Consider the following 19201-nt stretch of genomic DNA (forward strand, 5'->3'; position numbering starts at 1 on the left):
GGACCCAATATACCAACCACTACAGCGGACAGCTGAAACTGACACCCGGAAGCGGCAAGGACAGACCACTATAAATGCCGGAAGAAACAACAAAGAAGCGCTTCGCAGGAGGCTCCAGAGCACTGATGATGTCTCCTAGCCAGGGGACGAAACGTTTGCAACAAAAACTTCCAGCTCGGCGAACAGAACCACTACAACAAGCACCCGAGCTACAAATCTTCGCACAAACTATGTACTGACTGCTGATTTTTGTTGTAGGAGTGTCCATTTCTGGGCTGTGGACTCTGCTTGGTAGCATTAACTGCAGTGCCATGTGGTCCGCTGCAAGTGTTTTCTTGTTAGAAGTGTAATTTCATCAAGAGGATACGAAAAAAACCCACTGAAATTAAGGTTTTACTAATACTGGTGTCAGAAATGAAGGTTCAATGCAATTTATGCCATGTTGAGGGTTTGATATTTAACTATTTCAGTTTGTTAAAATACTGGTTCAGAAAATCCTTAAGTGACTATTTTCCCTTGGGTGAATCAGGATCTCAATGCAACGTGCTTTGTGGGCTATGCAATAGGGCAGATTGTTTTAAAAAGGACCTAATGCTGTACGAGTTGTGAGAAAACAAACGTTTATCCTTAAAACAAATTTGATTGAGGGTCTTGAGTCAGATGTTTGAAATTCTACAATGCCGGTTTCAAACAAACAATTGTGTCAGTGGTCATGCTTTAGCCACACGATGAGGGAATGTGATATGAAAGAGTTACTAGATGTAGGTGTGCACGCTGAGCTGGAAGGTTAGTTTTCAGAAGTTGTCACCATACTAGTAACAGTGAGCCACTGGATGAAGCACTGGTGGCATGGCCTGCTTTCTATTTAGGTGTTTAGGTTTCCTTGGGTTGGTGATGTAATTTCCTGAGGTGTAATCATTTCCTGTTCTTTCTCGGAGTGGTAAATGGGATCCAGGTCAGTGTATGTTTGTTGATAGAGTTCCGGTTGGAATACCATGCTTCTAGGAATTCTTGAGTGTCTGTTTGGCTGGACCTAGGATACAGGTGTTGTCCCAGTCAAAGTGCTGCTCTTCCTCATCTGAAGATAAGGATACTAGTGAGAGTGGGTCAGGTCTTTTTGTAGCTAGTTGATGTATCCTGGTAGCTAGTTTACTGCCCGTCTATCCATATCTTCATAAAACTCGCTAATTAGAGAGTTAATTTACTTTGCTTACCTGCAAAAAAAAATAAATGGAATGCCCTGGGGGTGGGGGTGTCTGTCTTATAGGTGACAGTGGGAGGTTTACATTCCCATCCCTTGCCAATCAGGGATGATTTACATGGTCATCACCACCCATTCAAAAAAAATCAACAAAACACCTCAGAGAAAAAAAGAACTTTACACAGGTATGCAAAGGAGATGGTTTAAAAATCTGAAGAAATAATAGGTATCCTAACACCAAGACTTTTGCAAACTGCTAAGGTGAAGCCCAAAAGATCTTTCCTAAACTCTGAAGGTTTCAACTAAAAAAGTTAAAAACAACCTAGACCTTCAAAACTGAAACCATCATGGTCACAGAAATACCTGTAAGTAAATTATTATACCTTTCATGCAGAACAAAGCCATTTAGGCCACTAGCTCAAATCCAAATTTTCAAATAAATGATATCAAAATATGGATAACACACACCCTCCTTCCATCACAGGACAGACCCTTGGCTTAAGTAGAGGCAGTTGTTAATTTTTTCTGGTTACAAGGAGTTCAGAAAAGATAGGAAAAGGAACAAAAAAAAAGCCTGATTTTTGTCTTTGTTAAGGACAGCTTTGCAGTACTGGAGAGAGAGAAAAAAAATGTATCAGTGTTCAAGGACAGAAACAGTCTATCTAGAGCTAAGGAAAAAAGGGTGCAATTACATAGACCTCTAGCTACAGGGAACAATGCAGAGGATGAGATCTGCAAGGAAATCAGAGGAGGTGCAAACAGCATAGAATTGTTATAACAGCAAACTTCCATTGCACAATAGAACTAGTCGTAGTATAAAGGAGCAGTGAGAGACAAGTGATCTTACATTGGGTTGAGGAAAACTTCCAACAGCAGTTTGTGCCCAGTCCAAGAAGAAAGGAGGCACTGTTAGACTTGGTTACTGGAAATGAGGGTGTGCCAAATAGATCACATGACAATCATAGCAAACAGCAGAGGAACATTAGTGGGATAGTGATCATAATGCTTATGATAAGTCAGAAATCAGATGGCACCAGGTTCTAGTCCTACAGCTTTATTTGCAATCACAAGCTTTCAGGACATTGCTCCTTTAATCGTCAGGTGAAGTCACCTTTGCCGGAGAAAGGAACATCACTCCAAAAGGTTGTGATTTCAATTAAACCTGTTGGACTAGAACCTGGTGTCATGTGACTTCTGACTTTGTCCACCCCAGTGGAACACCAGCATCTCCAAGTCCATGTTTAGGATGACCGTACCCAGGTCAATCCAGAGTGAGAATAATTAACTAGCAGAGCATAAATCTCAAATGGGAGAAGAATACAACTGGGTCATATCAAGTAGAACCAAGACTGGAGGGAAAAAACATAGAAAAATACAGTGCAGTACAGGCCCTTCGGCCCTCTATGTTGCGCCGACCGAAGCCTACCTAACCTACACTAGCCCAATAACCTCCATATGTTTATCCAATGCCCGCTTGAATGACCATAAAGAGGGAGAGTCCACCACTGATACTGGCAGGGCATTCCATGAACTCTCAACCCGCTGAGTAAAGAATCTACCCCCAACATCTGTCCTATACCAACCTCCCCTTAATTTAAAGCATTGTGTCCCCTAGTAACAGCTGACTCCATACGCAGAAAAAGGTTCTCACTGTCAACCCTATCTAAACCCCTAATCATCTTGTACACCTCTATCAAATCTCCCCCTAAACCCTCTTTTCTCCAATGAGAACAGCCCCAAGTGCCTCAGCCTTTCCTCATACGATCTTCCTACCATGCCAGGTAACATCCTGGTAAACCTCCTCTGCACCCGTTCCAGTGCCTCCACATCCTTCCTATAGTATGGCGACCAAAACTGCACACAATACTCCAGATGAGGCCGCACCAGAGTCTTATACAACTGCAACATGACCTCAGGATTCCGGAACTCAATTCCTCTACCAATAAAGCCCAGTACGCCATATGCCTTCTTCACAGCACTATTTACCTGGGTGGCAACTTTCAGAGATCTGTGTACATGGAAACCAAGATCCCTCTGCTCATCCACACTACCATTAGCCCAGTAATCCATCTTCTTGTTACTCCTACCAAAGTGAATGACTTCACACTTAGCTACATTGAACTCCATTTGTCACCTTTCTGCCCAGCTCTGCAACTTATCTATATCCCGCTGAAACCTGCCACATCCTTCTTCGCTGTCCACCACTCCACCAACTTTCGTATCATCCGCAAACTTGCTCACCCAGCCTTCAAGCCCCTCCTCCAGGTCATTTATAAAAATAACAAACAGCAATGGTCCCAAAACAGACCCTTGTAGAACACCGCTAGTAACTGCACTCCAAGATGAACCTTTACCATCAACTACTACCCTCTGTCTCCTTCCAGCCAGCCAATTCTTAATCCAAACCTCGAATGCACCCTCAATGCCATACCTCCATAAATTTTTGCAGTAGCCTACCATGGGGTACCTTATCGAACGCCTTGCTAAAATCCATATACACCACATCTACTGCTTTACCCTCGTCCACTTCCTTGGTCACCTTCTCAAAGAACTCAATAAGGTTTGTGAGGCACGACCTGCCCTTCACAAAACCATGCTGACTATCCTTGATCACATTATTCTTGTCCAAATGTTCATAAATCCGATCCCTTACAATTCTCTAAGACTTTGCCCACAACAGAAGAGAGACTCACTGGCCTATAGTTACTAGGGCTAACCCTACTCCCCTTCTTGAACAAGGGAACCACATTCGCTTTCCTCCAGTCTTCTGGCACTATTCCTGTAGACAACGACATAAAAATCAAGGCCAATGGGTCTGCTATCTCCTCCCTAGCTTCCCAGAGGATCCTAGGATAAATGCCATCAGGCCCAGGGGACTTATCTATTTTCACCCTTTCCAGTATTCCCCAGACCTCTTCCCTACATACCTCAAAGCCATCCATTCTAATCACTTGTGACTCAATATTCACATCAGCAACAATGTCCTGTTCCTGAGTGAATACTGACGAAAAGTATTGATTTAGTGTCTCTCCAATCTCCTCCGCCTCCACGCACAACTTCCCACTACTATCCTTGACTGGACTGATACCTACCCTAGTCATCCTTTTATTCCTGACATACCTATAGAAAGCCTTAGGGTTTTCCCTAATCCTACCAACCAAGGACTTTTCATGTCCCCTTTTCACTGCTCTTAGCTCTCTTTAGATCCTTCCTGGCTACCTTATAACTCTCAATCGCCCCAACTGAACCTTCACACCTCATCTTTACATAGACCGCCCTCTTCCCTTTTACAAGGGATTCCAATTCCTCATTAAACCACGGCTCCCTCAAGACCCTTTCCTCCCTGCCTGACTGGTACATACTTATCAAGGACACCCAATAACTGCTCCTTGAACAAGCTCCACATATCATTTGCGTCCTTCCTTTGAAGCTTATTTTTCCAATCCACACATCCTAAGTCATGCCTCACCACATCATAATTTCCCTGCCCCCAGCTATAACTCCTGCACTGCAGCGCACACTTATCCCTCTCCATCACTAGACTAAAAGTCACAGAGTTGTGGTCACTGTCCCTGAAGTGCTCACCTACCTCCAAGTCTAACACCTGGCCTGGTTCATTACCTAGAACCAAATCCAGTATGGCCTCACCTCTTGTTGGCCTGTCAACATATTGTGTCAGGAAACCCTCCTGCACACATTGGACAAACACCGACCCATCTAACAAACTTGAGCTTTCCCAGTCAATATCTGGGAAGTTAAAGTCCCCCATAACAACCACCCTACTACTTTCACTCTTCTCCTGAATCATCCTTGCAATACTTTCCTCTACGTCTCTCGGACTATTAGGAGGCCTGCAGAAAACTCCTAACAGGGTGACCTCACCTTTCCTATTTCTAACCTCAGCCCAAACTACCTCAGATGGCAAGTCTTCCTCCATCGTCCTTTCCACCGCTGTAATACTATCCTTGACAAGCAATGCCACACCTCCCCCTCTTTTACCCCCAGCTCTGACCCTACTAAAACATTTAAACCCTGGAACCTGCAATAGCCATTCCTGTCCCTGTTCTACCCAAGTCTCTGTAATGGCCACAACATCGAAGTCCCAGGTACCAACCCACGCTGCAATTTCACCTACCTTATTTCTTATACTTCTGGCATTGAAGTATACACACTTCAAGCCACCTTCCTGTTTACCAGCACCCTCCTTTGGAGATCGCTGCCTTGTTCCTAACCTCCCTACACTCCAGGTCCTGTACCCTAAAGCTACAGTCCAAGTTCCCATGCCCCTGCAGAGTTAGTTTAAACCCTCCAAAGAACACTAGCAAACCTCCCCCCAAGGATGCTGGTGCCCCTCGGGTTCAGGTGGAGACCATCCTGTTTATAGAGGTCCCACCTTCCCCAGAAAGAACCCCAGTTGTCCAGAAACCGGAATCCCTCCCTCCTACACCATCCCTGTAGCCACGCATTTAACTGTTCTCTCTCCCTATTCCTAGACTCTCTATCACGTGGCACAGGTAACAAACCAGAGACAACAAATCAACTACCTTCAAAAGAAATTGTGGTTTTGGTACAGTCAAGGCCTATGACCTTAAAAAAAAAAGGGAAAGATAGGACAAACAAATCCAGAGATCGTTGGATGGCAAAAGAGATATCAAATACAAATTAAGAAAGTATGAATTTTTTTTTTAAAAAAGCAATCATTATCCACCCCTAACTTTCAAAGGGCAGTTTAAGAGTCAGCCACATTGCTGTGGGCCTGGAGTCACACAGGCCAGACCAGGTAAGGATGGCAATTTCCTTCTCTAAAATGATATTAGTGAACCTTTGTTTACTGCCTGCCACCTGTCACTGAGTCAAGAACCAAACTGAATACAGAAGATTCAGAAGGGAAGTTGAAAAGCAAATATGAAAACGTAAAGAGGAATTAAAAAAAAGGACTGGCAGCTAAGAGGAAAATCCCAAACCTTCTATGAGCACCTCAACAGTAATAGGATTGTATTGGGCTAATTCGGGACCAAAAAGGAGATTTACACTCAGCAGCATGAGGCTTGGCTGGGGTATTAAATGAATTCTTTGCATCAGTCTTTATCCCCAAGGCAGATGCTACTCTGACCATGACAACAGAGAAAGAAACTTAGTTACTATAAGGGCTTAAAAATTGGTAAAGAAGGTTGTATAAGTTGTACAAGTAGAAGTAATGCATGTTTCAGCAGCGTGATTTGGCTGAAGAATTAGAGAACTGTATTTTGGAGAGTACTTGCTTCCATTGCTAATAGCATGATTCCAGCAGCGATCAGTTCTGTGCATGTGACTGTGTGCACAGAAATCTCTGCAGTTTGACATGTGCTATTGTTCTTCCATTCTGTGCATGCACCAGTACCCACATATGACATCAGTGCCAGTCTGTGCTACCCTGCCCATGTGCCAATGTCAGCTGCCAACAGAGCAGCTCAGAGGCACTGTACAGACAGCAACTTTCTTACATTTAAAATGTATTGTGAAATTTTTGTTTCATTAATAAAGGATTTCAATCTTCATTCAGGCTATGCTATACTCTAAGTTAGACGTCTGGGTGATTGTGGAGTGAACATGACTGACTATTTTTGCTGGTCTGCCCCAAACCCCACTTTTCCCATAGAAACCATTATTTCTATTAATTTGTTTAAAAAATCATTTAAGTGAGGCTGTGCTAGAATGCAACTGTGGTGTTATAGGAGAACTACCTGTACTTAAAAATTGATAAGGCCCTGGGTCTAGATTAGATCCATCCAACAATATGGAGGGAAATCAGTACAGAAATTGAAAAAGGCCCTGGGAGTGTTCTTTCAAATCATCCCTGGATTCAGGGGTTTATCTGGAGGACCTGAATAATTAAGCTCTGGTTGAAAAAAAAATATGCAAAAATTGGTCTTCAATTGCAGATCTGAATGAATAGTCACATGGAAAAATGCAGACTGATTTAGAAGAATTAGCATGATTTAAAGGGAGAAATTGTGTCCACCTTCATTCAAGCTGTGGTCTTTGCATTAAACTTCTGGGTGATTCGAGTGATCCTGACTGAATTATTTTGTTGGTCCACTCTTAAACCCACTTTTCCCATAGGCCCCATTCTATTCAATAGAAAATAGTTTAAACATTTTAGGAGAAAAACCTGATTGGAGCCACCCAACAATACTGATGGAAAAATCAATACAGAAATTAGAACCTTTGTTTATCCCAAATTATATAAATGACCTAGATGGTGTAATGGAAGCAGGTGACAGTTTCAAAGTCTGCAATGGGACAAAGCTCAGGAGAATTGTAAACTGATAGAAGGACAGTGTAAAGTTTCAAGAGGACATTGACACTGGTGGAGTAGGCAGATGAATTTTAATGCAGAGAAGTGGGAGGTGAAGCATTTTGGTATAAAAGGACATGAGGAGGCAGCATAAAAAAGGGTACTTAGAGGGTATGCAGGAGCACTGGGACCATGGGTGCATACGTGCATTAGTCATTAAAAGTCAGGACAGATTGAGAAAGCCGTTAAGCATAAAGTACTTGAGCTTCATTTGCAGGGACACTACAAAGCAGACAGGTTAAGATGAATTTGCTTGGAAGTTTGGTGGAAGCAGTTTCAGTTGAGGCATTTAAGAGGGTAGTAGACAATTTAAGCAGAAAATTGCGTGCAGGGTTACTGGGAAAAGAAAGGGGATAGGCACTGTTAAAACAGGTTAGTGTAGATGGGATACAACAGAATAGAGTCTTCTGCATTATAGCAACTGTGATTGTGATTGCGAAACCGTATGCAGTAATGTTAAAAACAGCAAGTGCTAAAAACGTTCAGCAATTTAGCTGCCTATGTGAGGAGCAAAACAAACATGGAGTTGAATATGACAGTCAAATTCAGTCTAGACTCAGATGGTAACTGCTGCTTTCCACAGATGTTGCTGGACCTGCTGACCTTTACAGCACTGGGTTTTATTTCAGATTTTCAGCAGTATTTTGTATTGTAACAATATTACAAGTGTACAACAGAAGCAATTTTTTCATCTAGTACTCTAGCCTTTATGTAATAAAGCCCAACATGCCATTTGCATTTCGAATTGATCCAGATGTATATTAGTTTTCTTTACTTGTTGCAGAAATACACCCAAATCTTTAAATATCAGTTAGAGGTAGTGTCATTTTTCAAACAGTATACGTTGAAACCTTGTTGCCCACTCATTTAAAACTGCTTGAATCTCACAACTTTGTACATTCAGCAACCTTAGATCCAATACTCTTGGTCTCTTCACCCAAATCATTAACAACTAGTACATAGGTCAGGATTTAAACCAGGTGTCCCCAGAGCACTCAAAAGCAAAATATTGAAGATGCTGGAAATCTGAAATTTAAAAAGGTCTGCTGGAGAAGCTCAGCAGGTCTGGCAGCATTTCTGACGAGCTAAACAGAGTTAACATTTTGATGGCTCTTCATCATAGAGTAACCATAAATATATCACTGTCCCAAGTATTGCTCTAAATGCAAAGTAATTATAGAGTTATAGGAATTGAAATGTTTAACACAGAGCTGAATTTCTGAAACACAGTCTCTTTTTTCCCCCATCCCAGTTTTGGATGACCAGCAATGACATTATCACTACACCATGATAGAGATGTATAAAATTATGGGAGGGACGTAGATAGGGTAGACAGGAAGAAACTTTTTCCCTTGATCAAGGGAAAAATTACCACTGGTTATAGGGTTAAAAGATAAGGGACTGAAGACTTAAAAGATCGGATGAAAGAAAGACTTTTTTCACCCAGAGGATAGTGGGAATCTGGGACTCACTACCTGGAAGGGTGGGAGGTAGAAATCCCAATAACATTTGCAAAATATTTAGATATGCACACCCAATGCTGAAGCATACAAGGCTATGGGCATACAAATACTGAAAGATTGAGTTAGGATAATTAGGTGGTTGCTGTTGACTGAGACTATGGACCAAAAAAGGTCATTTTCTATGTAGAGTCTTCAAGATCTATGACCACCTTTCCTTATGAAGGTCAATGTTTTCAGTCTCAAGATGTAGAATGAGCAATTAGTACAGGAAGTAATTTCCTAGTGTAAACAGCAGCCTGGATGGATGGGAAGAACAGAATGCACATGAGAAAAAAAGTAACAAAAATCACCAGTTAAAGTGGGACTTCACTGGTGCAATGATCCTTTTGTTGGTTTTCTAACTTGAATCATGAGGGCCATAAATTCTACCATTGCCAGAATTACTCCAACTGTTAGCAGCTGCAGTACAAATAGCGAAGTGAATGCAGCAAATAAACACTGACTTCATGATGGTCTGTACAATGTTGAATTTCTGGGGTGTTGCCCCCCCCACCACCACGAGACCTACAGAGTGTTGAAGTGAGTTCATTTCTTAAATTTATGCTTTCCACATGAAAGTTTGCTGTTCCAATTTCCAAGAGGAAGTTTGTCTCAGGGCAGTGCAAATGATCCATCTAGTCACTGTGTGGGATCCCAATTTCAGGGCTACAGGTACAAAAATTATGGGGGAGGTCCACAGACAATGGTCACGTGGAGGCACTGGAGACTGAACTTTTCATGTGAAAATTTCACTTAGAGAAATGAAACTCATTCTAGCATGTCATGGATGTAGAGCACTTAAAAAAAACACCCCGGAAATTATACAAAAAGTGAACGATCAAATGCTTTTCCCCTATCCCCAGACTGACTTAATGTTTCCTCTGCTTCCGAAAACAGGAAATACAGCAATTGCATAGTTACTTCCTTCAACCCACCCAAGCCAGGTCTTTTTGTAAGTTCATAAGCTCACTAAAGTACTGTAACGTAAACATGTGCTGTAAAATAATTTCTTCCAAAGTATAGTTCTCTGCAATTTAACTTAAACTGTATAGATGCTACTCTTATAGCAATTATTTTTTAAAATATACTGTTTACATCCTAAATGACCATTTCTCAGACACCTTGTCTATGGGTTTTAAAAAAGGTCCAAAATGTTTCTAGTCACACCTCATTAGCAGTTGTTTCTCTTAGCAGGGCGTCTAGCACCCATCTGCCATAGCACCCAAAATTACAAAGTATTTAAACTGCAGTCTGACCAGAATACTACACAATTTAAATGTGGACTTGTGCAACCAGTATCATGTTTTTAAAAAAAGTCAGGATTAATATTGCAGCAATTCAAGTGTAATCATAGCGCTTGGTGATTGGAATTTTCTTTTTCCGATCTCAAAGAGTATAATTAAGGAGCAGTCCTGATGTCCGAGCCACATTAAAATTAATTCATGACATGTCAGGAACTGAATCAGACTTGCGGTACCTTTTGAGACAAGACTGCAACCGCTCCAAACAAAAACCACCTAACCTTGCACATCCTTGGACTGGGGAGGATACCGCAGCACCAAGAGGAGCTGCTCACATACAGAAGAATGCAGAAACTTCAGTCGCTAGAGAGTGGAATTCAACCTGGGTCCCTGATGCGACAAAGGTGTTGCTGCTTTTAGGAGGTTAAAATCAGTGGTTTTAATGGATCAATGGATAGCATCCATGATGTTGATTTGTTATATACAGATTCCCTACAGTGTGAAAACAGGCCCTTAGGTCCAACCAGTCCAGTGACCCTCCGAAGAGTTAACCCACCCAGTCCCATTTCCCTCTAAGACAATTTGGCATGGCCAATTCACCTGACCTTTACCTTTGGACTGTGGGAGAAAACTGGAGCACCCAGAGGAAACCCACACAGACACGGCGAGAATGTGCAAACTCCATATAGACTGAGGCTGGAATTGAATCTGGGACCCTGGTTCTGAGAGATAGCAGTGCTAACCATTGAGCTACTGTACCACCCCGATCAAATCTAACAAAGTATTTGAACTTTGTTAGTCAAGAACTAACAAGTTCTAACACTATAGGTATTCAAAGTGCAAGGAATTTTCTCTGGTGTCTTGGCCATTTTTCCTCTTTCAGCCAATGCAGTTACGCAGTCACCTATTTCATTCTGCACAAGTGACTGGTGTGGTTGTCTATTTCCTGTTTATAATGCAGTCATGCTAAATCGCAGTAGTTGAGTGAAGATTCAAACACTTCATTGCTGAGCAGGGGGATGGGCTGGTTACAACCAGCTTTGTACTTGAGCACAAGCATGTATGATTAGAGAATACATCCATTGAGTAAACTTTCTCCTAATTTAGAGCTAAAAAGATAAACTAAACTTGTTGAAAGTAAGTATCTTTGTACTAGCTTATGCAATGCAAAATTTACACAAGATCACCTTTTTTGACATTAATATTTACTAATAAAATGTTATTGAACCTTGGCATGGGTGTGCAATTTTGTTTTGGGGCAGAACTACAATATAAAAGCCAAAAAAGGTTTCTTACTAGCAAGGGTTGAGATGTTTGATTAGATTTAGATTGATGATAAGTTTGTAAAAAGTGAGGGGAGAAGGTTTTAACACATATTGATTGCTACGCAGTACACAGTGGGACGTCATTTGCTGAAGCACACAAGAGTGCTTTAAAAACTGATGCAGTCATTTTTGTTGCTAAAAATGTCTTTGTTCATGTTTTTCTTTGCATGGCCTTCCTTTGGGATGTTTACTTGAAACTTGGGTCTCAATTTCTGAACTATATATTTTTTTAAAAGCATGCTGGTATAGTGATGGAACTCTTTTTCAGCGTTAAGAAGAAAAAACTTAGAATCTAGGAAATTGCTAACCTCCTTTTTTCCTTTAAAACCTTAGATGGATAATGCACCAAAAACAAAATCCCAAATGTTAGCTACAGTAGAACATATCAATGTAAATATCTCCCCCTATTCACAAGATGAGATTGCAATTTTGTGTTCATACTGAAAGACCTTCAAAACTTCAACAATACAAAGCAGCTTTCCATAGATAAAGCTCATGCAAGTACAAAAAGGAGTATTTACCATCAACATGTAAAAACCACTCACTTGAGAAACTCAACATGATCCAGGTTGGGTCAGTGCATTATTTCCACTCCTATGTCTTATGCACTCTGGTTGGAGTATTTATAATTTAAAAGACATAACATTTTTTGAGACAATTTCAAGAATACGCCCCTCACTTCTAACATAAATACTATAAAACTAAAGCAGCAATATTAAGAAGCTCCAGACTCCCCATTCAAGTCACATACTGGCATGGACAAAATTTACTCTCCAGTACACTTTGGATTTGTCCAAAATTATATATTATTCAGAGTATTTATCACCAGGATGTTTAACTTAAGACAGCATAAAGCCGAAAATGCCTTTGATCTAGAAGAACAATCCAAGTGCTGAAAACGTTGTGGTTTTGTTATTGCAGTCACCAAAAATCTGTTTCATTTGGGAGGAAGTAAATTACAGACTTTAAAATTAGATGCCTCTGAAGGAGCAAAAATCAGGGATACCAACAAACAAACAAACAAACAAACAAACAAACAAACAGTCAGTCAAAGTCTTGAGCTCCCAAGCGATCTCCACATTGTGGATACTCAAAAGCTTTCAAGACTGGACATTTATAGAACGTTGATGACTAAAGACATCAAGAGATAGAAGGCAATGATGGGGAAGAATAGAATCCAGGTCCAGGATAGTTACTACATCCTTGAACAGTACAGCAAGTTCAATTTCTTGGACTATCAAATGACTGCCATGGCTCAATATGATCAACCATGAGTGGTGGTGGGATGGGCAAGATGTTCAATTTTGACAATGTCACCCATGTACTAAAGAATAGAGAGAAACAAACAATACAAACACAATGCTTTTTTATAAAAAAAACTTTAACTACTGCATTGTATGAAAATTGTAACAGTACTATAAACTGAGACAGAGCTGCATCTCCAAAAATAATAACACCAGCTTGTGTTTATGTTGTCTTTAATATTGTAAAACCTTCCAAGATACTTCAAAAAGGAGCAAGCAAAATTTGACACCGAGCCACATGCGAGACTCAGCCAAAATGGTATGCTTTAAGTTAGATATAAAAAGGAGAAAAGTTTTAGGGAAGGAATTCCAAAGCTTCAGGCTTCAGCAGCTGAAGGCATATCAAACAACTTGGATATCGTGCAAGCTCCAAGGAATGCATATATCTGAGAATTGTAGAGCTGGTGGAAATTAGGGACAAGTAGATGTAATGTCATGATATGATTTGAAAATGAGGATGAGAAATTTGAAACCCATGTGTCACTTAATTGCGACTCAAACATAGTTCATAGAACACAGATAATGGGTGAATACAACCTTGCATTACTGGCTACTTAAGCTTCAAGCGTGGTGGAAGGTGGGAGACTACCAAGGAATGGGTTGTAAACCCCAGTTTAGATGCCACAAACTTAACAGTAAATGAGGTGTGACAGCAATGGTGCTGGTGATGTTAGAGGGCAAAATTGTTTTAAGAAAGGCACAAAGTTGGTAGAGTTTTCTGGCAGGATCATCTTTGCTAGATTCGCGGTCACCAACACTTTTATACTAGTCTAACTGAAGAATCAACTACTCATAAGTAATTGGCAGAAGAGACACCTACTAATGCAATTAACTACTGCTTGTTACTCAAAAGTGAATAGGTTACACTCTCTTGAGATGCTATTAACAATTGGTGAGAAAACATTGCTCTAGGAGATATATCTAGTCATTAGATTAGTGATTATAGATTGTAGAATACATAACTGACTGGTTTTGAGAGGAGCCTATCATTTCTCTCAATGGGTAGAGCTATTTTAAACCTTCAATCATTTCAGGCCAACTGCCTTATCTTCCTCCACCACGCAAGACCCTCTATAGAAATCAACATTCCAATCAGATGTCTCGATGAAATTTACTTCCAAAGATAATCAAGAAACTAGAAGTGTTTACTATTTTGAAACGAACTGTAACTGGAGTAACATACATCCAATCAAATGGATTACTGCCAAGTAAAAATAAACTGTGTATAGATTCAATTACATGATGCATTATTGATCCATGAGTTTCAATCTTGCATACTTTAACTACCAAGTGAAAAACATGAGTTGTTCAGCCTGGAACTTGCTACAATAAAGAGTTCTTTATTGTAACTAACATGGGCTAACCCATTGAAATAGGTAATTTACTAGCAAGTATGCAAGCATTGCTGAACTATCCATCTCACACTTGGGAAAGCTTAGTGCAGTATTAATTGTCATTAAGATTGAGACCATCAGGTTTAGTGCTTCTGCTATACCTCACTAGCGCAAAGTCAAATTTTCCATGATTGACCCTTGCTCAGAGCTCTAAGCCTACCGTTCTGGTTTTTCTTCCATTTTCTTAAATTATCTCCTTGTTCATCAATGAAAGCCCCTTCTAATCTTGCAAGTGTGTAATTACAAAAACGTCAAATTGTTTTCATATCCCAAACCAGCTGATAATAGCAAACATACCATCTCTTTGGATACGGTTCTCTCCTTTTCAAAACTGCAGTAATCACTCTACCCAACACAAAAAAGCCTCTCAAACTACTGTCCCTGCTTCCCTCTCTAAAGGGACTGAAACGGTTGTTTCTAGTAATGAGAAAGAATTGTAACCCAAGGATCATTACTTATTTATCTTCATTAGTTTCTAATCCAAATGTCTCTAGAAACAGAACAGAAGGTTGGCATTGAAACTACAGCATGAAGCATGGGATTCTTTGGAAAGGACCAAAGGCCAGCAGCCCCCATGACCCCACTTTGTTATTCCTGAGTGAAGATTCTTGTAATTCCTCTGCTCCATTATCGGGTGCTTGAAGGCAAAATTTAATTCTTTGGCATTCTCTTCCTTAAACTCAACTTTTGTTCAAGCTTTATATTACCTTATAATCTCTTAGCTTGGTATCAGTTTTCTTTTGACTCAAGATGCCGCAGAACCCTTCAATATAGGAAGCACAATATAACAACTGCAAGCTGATATAGATAAAAATCAACTTTTAACTTTGTCCACCCCAGTCCAATACTGGCACTTCCAAATCAAGCTGATATATTGTAGGTTAATTAATGCAAGGCTGCTAGAAGGCTGTTCCTACCTCAGGGACGTCAGAAGTGCAATGCACTTTAATGAATTGATGACTCTCAATTTTGTATGCAGATTTAAAATAAAAAAGGTGCTCAATGGATAGAGATGTTTAGAACTTAAATCAAATGCAAATGCTCTACCTACTCAACAATTTTCAGACACTTCTTGCAGCATCCAATAATTATGCTATTTTTAAACATTCAGCAACCTTTGTAGCAAGTTTACAACTTGTACCAAAATGGAACTATTAAGAGGAATGTGCAAATTCTAAACCCTTGCTAAAATTCTGCAAATTACAGCATGGCACATATCTCAATAGGTCAATCCAAGTTTGGCAAGAGGAAAACAAAATAAAAAGAGTAATTTCATATGAAGTGCTAAAAAAAAGTCATTGTTCCGACATCTGGCTCAATTATTCACCAAGAAACTAAATCTCACCTCGAGTTAAGTAACATAAACATGAAAGTTGCTTCTCCATTCCCGCTCTTTACATTTCAACTGGCTGATTGTAGAATTTTAGTAGTTCTCAGATGTGGGGTGTAAGTAATAAAGGTTGCTACTCCGAAACAAACAAACAAAGTCATCAAAAATCATAGAATGACAGAATCCCTATTAGGTGTGGAAGTAGGCCATCATCTAGCCCATCAAGTCCACACCAACCCTCAGTAGCATCCCACCCAGACCCACCTCCTCTACTCTACCCTGTAGTTTTACATTTCCTATGGCTAATTTACCTAACCACACATCCCTAGATACTACAGACAATTTAGCATAGCTAATCCACCTAATCTTCACATCTTTGGACTGGAAGAAAATCTGAGCACGTGGAATGAACCCATGCTGACACGGAGAATGTGCAAACTCAACAAAGATGAAATCAAACCCAGTGCCTGGCACTGTGAGGCAGCAGTGCTAATCACTGAGCCAGATCGCCATGTGTTTAGGACTCTCATCCGGGATAGGTGGTGAAGCAAAGCCTTTGATTTTATTTTTAAAGAAAAGGGTGGACAGATTCTTGGTAAGGAAAAGGGAAAGAAAAATTCTTATACAAAAATGAGGTACACAGTCAGATCAGCTATGATCTTATTAAATGACAGAGCAGACTCCGACTAACTGGCCTACAAAAGGTTTGTTCTAATGTACTTCCAACACTGATGTGACAAATGTGACTAAATCTTAATTAGCACAAGATGTTTTACAGTTGCGATATTTAGGCCAAAGCTAGAATCATTGTACCCACCAACTCTATCACATTGAATTTCTGCCATCGGATTTATTGCTATTCAAAGAAAAAATGATTTCTGTAATATGTCAGATCAAGAATAAATGGTTATATCCCATCTGAAATCTGGTGCAGGAATCTGTGCCAGGCTTAAAAACAAACCCAAGCTGGTCTGCTCCCTGGACAACAAACTGGACTGCATTCAACTGCAGCAGGGGTCTCAGCGCGAGTTCAGAGACTGCTGTGTTCTTAATTTCTCAGCGACTGAGTTCCAGACACTGCCATCCAGCTAGATGGACTCAATTGGTTTCATGTCAACAGAAGTGCAGCTCTGTCAGGTAAGGCTCGGGTTGTGGGATGTGTGCCTTCGTCAACACAAAATGGTGCAAAGATTCCATGCTAGTCATAGAATCATAGATGTACAGCATGGAAACAGACCCTTCAGTCCAATCCATCCATGCTGACCAGATATCCCAATCCAATCTAGTCCCACCTGCCAGCACTCCTATCCATCCAAACCCTTCCTATTCATATACCCATCAAAATGCCTTTTAAATTTTTGCAATTGTACCAGCCTCCATCACTTCCTCTGCCCCTTGGGTCCCTTTTATATCTTTCCCCTCACCTTAATTCAGTGCCCTATAGTTCTGGACTCCCCGACCCCAGGGAAAGGACTTTGTCTATTTATCATATCCATGCCCCTCATGATTTTGTAAACCTCTAAAGTCACCCCTCAGCTAGTCACCAGTTACTGCTCATCACTGGAAGTGTTTGACAGATACAGACCATTTTATTTGCCACACAGAAATTCACTACTGTCCTTATAGTTGGGCTGTACATTCCTCCCAGTGCTAATACAAAGGAAACACTCTGAACCGTAAGGGGACTATTAGTGGACTACAAAACACACATCCTGACTGTCTGTTTATAGTGTTAGGTTTTTTGAGGTTTCTCACACAAGATGCAATTCGCACACACCAACATCTGCAAAGAATTAAATTTATCAAAGCTTGTGCAATCTAGATGATCCCCTCTGACCCTCCGCGCAGGCATGCAAAGTAGAGTCAAAAAAAAAAGAGTTCCTAAAAGAAAACACATCCCCTTTATACAGGTCAGTTGGTAATAATGCTCACATTCTAACCACATTCTACCCTAAGTAGAAAAGGTAGATGGAGGTCATCTGCGGAGGTAAAATGCCCTAATCCCAGGGAATTGTTATGCAAAAAAGACTTCCTAACTCTGTTTCTCCAAGACAATGTAGGCAAGATATGTCCTAGCTGAAAATGTGTTGCTGGTCAAAGCACAGCAGGCCAGGCAGCATCTCAGGAATAGAGAATTCGACGTTTCGAGCATAAGCCCTTCATCAGGAATGAGAGAGAGTAGCCAAGCAGGCTAAGATAAAAGGTAGGGAGGAGGGACTTGGGGGAGGGGCGATGGAGGTGGGATAGGTGGAAGGAGGTCAAGGTGAGGATGATAGGCCGGAGTGGGGTGGGGGCGGAGAGGTCAGGAAGAAGATTGCAGGTTAGGAGGGCGGTGCTGAGTTGAGGGAACCGACTGAGACAAGGTGGGGGGAGGGGAAATGAGGAAGCTGGAGAAATCTGAATTCATACCTTGTGGTTGGAGGGTTCCCAGGCGGAAGATGAGGCGCTCCTCCTCCAGCCGTCGTGTTATGTTCTGCCAGTGGAGGAGTCCAAGGACCTGCATGTGCTCGGTGGAGTGGGAGGGAGAGTTAAAGTGTTGAGCCACGGGGTGGTTGGTCCGGGCGTCCCTGAGGTGTTCTGAAGCGTTCCGCAAGTAAGCGGCCTGTCTCACCACTGCCTGCCCCGGCCGACCCATTGTCTCAGCCTGCTCCTGCCCCACCGAACTCATCTCCCAATACCTCGACACTGTCCTGTCCCCTTTAGTCCAAGAACTCCCCACCTACGTTCGGGACAACACCCACGCCCTCCACCTCCTCCAGGATTTGCGCTTCCCCGGTCCCCAATGCCTTATTTTCACTATGGACATCCAGTCCCTGTACACCTCCATCCCCCATCACGAAGGGCTCAAAGCCCTCCGCTTCTTCCTTTCCCGCCGCACCAACCAGTACCCTTCCACTGACTGAACTGGTCCTCACCCTGAATAACTTCTCTTTTCAATCCTCCCACTTCCTCCAAACTAAAGGAGTTGCCATGGGCACCCGCATGGGCCCCAGCTATGCCTGCCTCTTCGTAGGATATGTGGAACAGTCCATCTTCCACAACTACACTGGCACCACCCCCCACCTTTTCCTCCACTACATCGATGACTGTATCGGCGCTGCCTCGTGCTCCCACGAGGAGGTTGAACAGTTCATCAACTTTACTAACACCTTCCATCCCGACCTGAAATTCACCTGGACTGTCTCAGACTCCTCCCTCCCCTTCCTAGACCTTTCCATCTCTATCTCGGGCGACCAACTCAACACAGACATCTATTATAAACTGACTGACTCCCACAGCTACCTGGACTACGCCTCCTCCCACCCTGCCCCCTGCAAACACGCCATCCCATATTCTCAATTCCTTCGTCTCCGCCGCATCTGCTCCCAGGAGGACCAGTTCCAACACCGCACAGCCCAGATGGCCTCCTTCTTCAAGGACCGCAGATTCCCCCCAGGCGTGATCGACGATGCCCTCCACCACATCTCCTCCACTTCCCGCTCCTCCGCCCTTGAGCCCCGCTCCTCCAACCGCCACCAAGACAGAACCCCACTGGTTCTCACCTACCACCCCACCAACCTCCGCATA

At 41.8% G+C, this 19201-nt stretch overlaps 1 protein-coding gene across 3 annotated transcripts in view; it reads right to left on the reverse strand.

Moving 5' to 3' along the window:
* The window catches only part of si:ch211-200p22.4 (phosphatidylinositol-binding clathrin assembly protein), a 162699-nt gene that overhangs the window by 122465 nt on the left and 21033 nt on the right, over window positions 1-19201 (reverse strand). The gene's annotated exons all lie outside the window — the stretch shown is intronic.

This window comes from Hemiscyllium ocellatum, chromosome 11 (assembly GCF_020745735.1).
Source record: "Hemiscyllium ocellatum isolate sHemOce1 chromosome 11, sHemOce1.pat.X.cur, whole genome shotgun sequence".
NCBI lineage: Eukaryota > Metazoa > Chordata > Chondrichthyes > Orectolobiformes > Hemiscylliidae > Hemiscyllium > Hemiscyllium ocellatum.